Below are 4731 nucleotides of genomic sequence, written 5' to 3'. Positions count from 1 at the left end.
TGTGGCGGATTCTTGTTGATGTATGGTAAAGCTGATACAATATTGTAATTAACCTCCAATTAAAATAAATAAATTTATATTAAAAAAAAAAGAATTCTCATAAAAGTATAAGCTCAATTCTGTCTTGACAATTCCGTCTGCCGATAAGGCATTTCCCTTGATCTCCCCATGGGCAACACCTTCTTGTATTTGAATCATTTCCTCAGAGGTTCTTATTTGACCTCTTACTCTAAAGTAGCTACTCAGTCAAAGTCCTAGTATATTACCTTGTTTATTCTACAGACCACTACTTCATATTCCATTTTTCAATACTTTATATTTCATTTCATCCAGTTAAAAGGGCTTTCCTTGTGGCTCAGCTGGTAAAAATCCTCCTGCAATGTGGGTCACCTGGGTTCCATCCCTGGGTTGGGAAGATCCCCTGGAGAAGGGAACAGCTACCCACTCCAGTATTCTGTCCTCAAGAATTACATGGACTGTATCTTCCATGGGATACAAAGAGTCGGACACAACTGAGTGACTTTCACTTTCACTTTCATCCAATTAAAAGCAGTCTACATTTGAGTGGAGGCCTTGTCTCTCTTCATGATCTGGCATATAGTAAATAACAGCATAGGTGACAGAATAAATGAATGAATGAATGAATCATAAATAAATAACAAAATAAATATATTTTTTTAACACAGAAAGCATCATCATATTAAGACCAAGGTCATGGTTAGAGCTTTATAAGAACCAATTAACATCATGGAGTTTCAGTATTGAAAACGAATTCATTAACATAAAAATTCATAATAGTAGTCAAAATAAAATCAAAGTACAAGTATAGTATATATAAACTCATATATAAATAGACTTGTATCCTCACCATTTAATGAGATTGTATCTCAAAATCGATGCCATTTTTTAGTATTACTAATGGCACCCCACTCCAGTACTCTTGCCTGGAAAATCCCATGGATGGAGGAGCCTGGTAGGCTGCAGTTCATGGGGTCGCTAAGAGTCAGACACGACTGAGCGACTTCACTTTCCCTTTTCACTTTCATGCATTGGAGAAGAAAATGGCAACCCACTCCAGTGTTCTTGCCTGGAGAATCCCAGGGATGGGGGAGCCTGGTGGGCTGCCGTCTATGGGGTCGCACAGAGTCAGACACGACTGAAGTGACTTAGCAGTAGCAGTATAAGATAATATTAATAAAGGCAAAAAATGAAAGATATTATATAGAGAGTTATATGAATGCAAAATAAGTATCACTTATTTAAAATTGTAAAAATGAACAAACATGGAATTCAGTAAAATTATTTTGAGTTTAAATATCCACAAAATATCCTTTTGGGTTAGTATAATATTACCTTTGAAAACAAAATTATAAATATATTTTCACCAAAGGCATTTTTTGTTTTTATTTTTTCCAAAATTATTTTGGTTTCAATTTTCAGTAGTTACTTCAAGTCCATTTCACCTATAAAAGTCTTGCAGTTAGCTTTGCTTTATACACATTCATTTATATTCACATGAAACCTCTCTCTCAAGACTTATTTTCTGTTATTTGCCTTTGTCACAGTCGATGTATGAAATAAGCCATTTAACTGGAAAAAGTGTTTAAATTGAATAAGGATGACATTGACAATGAGGTGACTTTTACATGAATATATATATAAAGTAAAATGACTTTTCCTAAGGTTTACAATGAAAACTTTTATGTTAAGACAGCTGAGGTCAATATGCTTGACATCAATGTTAGACTGCAGGATTTATGGTGAATTTTACACTCTGTATTTTTGCAGTAAATTCAGACCCTGTTGTATCATTTCAGTCTAGTATTTCAACCATGGCTGGCATGTATATAATTTTTAGCTTAATTTTTATATTAAAGAAAAGGATTCTTCCAAAACAATGTTTACAACCTATCTTTTCCTCAAATTCTATTTTTGTTTTTTTTCTCCAAGGATAGTGGAAAGGAAAGGCTAGAATTTTTTAAAAAGACTACTACTTTTGTCCTGAAGTTTTCCAATAGGGAGAGTTCACATTTTTAAAAATGAAATCAGCATCTATAATGACTTCTCAAATTTAAACAAGTATCTCTTCAAACTAATTAATTGAACTAGAACTCCAAAATGTGGACATTGAGGGACATAAATTCTATGGGATATTTTCTAAAGCATAGAAATCCATGGGTGAATAACCTTTATAAATACAGTTTTGTATCTAACATGGAGGGTCAGTCACACTAATCAGTAAACTAAAGATTTTGACAAATTCAACTGTAATGGTATTTGACTATCCCATGCATAATCCATTTAATTCAGTTTTTATAAACTCACCTTAATACAGATGTCCTTCATACAGCAACCTAATAATTTTAGGAAAATATACTTTGGGAAACAATCACTGTGATTTTTTCTAAATTAATTTATGCTTACTTATGTTAAAGTGCTTTTGTATTAGGTTTATTTTATGTCTATATTTACTCCATCTATTGTTTTTCCAGTGGTCATGTATGGATGTGAGAGTTGGACTGTGAAGAAAGCTGAGTGCCAAAGAATTGATGCTTTTGAACTCTGGTGTTGGAGAAGACTCTTGAGAGTCCCTTGGACTGCAAGGAGATCCAACCAGTCCATTCTGAAGGAGATCAGCCCTGGGATTTCTTTGGAAGGAATGATGCTGAAGCTGAAACTCCAGTACTTTGGCCACCTCATGCGAAGAGTTGACTCATTGGAAAAGACTCTGATGCTGGGAGGGATTAGGGGCAGGAGGAGAAGGGGACAACAGAGGATGAGATGGCTGGATGGCATCACTGACTCGATGGACGTGAGTCTTGGTGAACTCTGGGAGTTGGTGATGGACAGGGAGGCCTGGCATGCTTCGATTCATGGGGTTGCAAAGAGTCAGACACGACTGAGCAACTGAACTGAACTGAACTGACTGATTGTTCCCTTGATCACTAGATAAACGTACATGGATATCTATTCATTAGAATACATCTCCCTCTGTCAGGTAAGATTTTTACCAACATCAATGTGAGCACACACAGTGTGCACACATGTTATAAAAGTAAACAAAATATGATTTCTGTGATGGCAAGTCAAAATTAGACTGTGATTGCATGGCCCATATTTGAATAATCCTTTGACTTCAATTGACAGTAAGTGAGAAGAAAACTCACCACCCTCTCTCTACTTTGGACAAGGATAGAAAAGAAAGTTGAGTTTCCAGAATAAAGGACAATAAGTCTATCAATTATGATTCTAATACTTGCAATTCTCTCAGTTATTAGATTTGGACAATTTGGGAGCATATACATATTAGAAGGGTGCTGATTTGTTAGAATAGCTGGTATTGGCATCAGGATAAAATTTAACAAAGCATAGCTGTGAATATTCTGTATAGAAATCAATGATATTATACATGTTTCATTGCCATTCTCCCAGATCATCCCACCCTCTCCCTCTCCCACAGAGTCCAAAACTGTTCTATACATCTGTGTCTCTTTTGCTGTCTCGCATACAGGGTTATTGTTACCATCTTTCTTTCTTTTTTTATGACTAACTGTTTGTTTTCTTTTTCTTTTTTTTTAATTTTACTTTTTAACTTTACAATATTGTATTGGTTTTGCCATATATCAATATGAATCCACCACAGGTATACATGTGTTAAAAATAGGGAACGCTTCACGAATTTGCGTGTCATCCTTGCGCAAGGGCCATGCTAATCTTCTCTGTATCGTTCCAATTTTAGTATATGTGCTGCTGAAGTGAGCACTGTTACCATCTTTCTAAATTCCATATATATGCGTTAGTATACTGTATTGGCAATGGCACCCCACTTCAGTACTCTTGCTTGGAAAATCCCACGGATGGAGGAGCCTGGTAGGCTGCAGTCCATGAGGTCGAGAAGAGTCAGACACGACTGAGCGACTTCACTTTCAATTTTCACTTTTCACTTTCATGCATTGGAGAAGGAAATGGCAACCCACTCCAGTGTTCTTGCCTGGAGAATCCCAGGGACGGGGGAGCCTGGTGGGCTGCCGTCTCTGGGGTCGCACAGGGTTGGACACGACTGAAGTGACTTAGCAGCATTAGCAGCAACACTCCATTGTGTATGTACCACAGCTGGAGGGAGGTGGGAGGGGGGTTCAGGATGGGGAGCAAGTGTATACCAGTGCCAGATTCATGTTGATGTATGGCAAAACCAATACAATATTGTAAAGTAATTAGCTTCCAATTAAAACAAATAAATTTATTTAAAAAACAAAAGAAATCAGTGAAATGAGTGAGAGAATGTTGGAGACAGAAGCCTATGCCCAAATAATCTGATAGGTTTAAGTGGAGAGATGTGAGAACTGGAATAAGAGGCAAAGGGATGAACACCTCAGAGACAGGAAGTGAGGAGGAAAAGAAGTGATGAAAGCTGCTCCTTGTGAAATGCAGACGGATTCAAGAAAAAGGGTGAGATTCCCTGGGACAGAGATACAATAAGATGCTTAAAATGCGATCAAAATATTCTCCCCATTCTCCCCCTACCCAAAGACGCACAACCCAAAACAAACCAGTACTCTAAAGCAAATATTTATATTATTTACCTAAAATAATAATAAAGTGTTGAATGAATACACATTGTTTACAAAGAAGCTTACTGACCCACTTCAGAAAAGTGTGAGTGTGCTAATTCGCTTCAGTTGTGCCTGACTCTTTGCGACCCCATGGACTGTAGTCCCCAGGCTCCCCTAT

At 36.9% G+C, this 4731-nt stretch overlaps 1 non-coding gene across 1 annotated transcript; it reads right to left on the bottom strand.

The window, feature by feature from the left end:
- Nucleotides 1-3656: 3656 nt before the first annotated feature.
- LOC139178083 (U6 spliceosomal RNA) lies at nt 3657-3763 on the bottom strand. The gene has a single exon (XR_011562507.1). It is a non-coding gene; the product is annotated as a U6 spliceosomal RNA (small nuclear RNA).
- Between the last annotated feature and the right edge of the window lie 968 nt (nt 3764-4731).

Source organism: Bos indicus, chromosome 20 (assembly GCF_029378745.1).
Source record: "Bos indicus isolate NIAB-ARS_2022 breed Sahiwal x Tharparkar chromosome 20, NIAB-ARS_B.indTharparkar_mat_pri_1.0, whole genome shotgun sequence".
Lineage (NCBI taxonomy): Eukaryota > Metazoa > Chordata > Mammalia > Artiodactyla > Bovidae > Bos > Bos indicus.
This window is presented reverse-complemented; position numbering and strand designations above follow the sequence as displayed.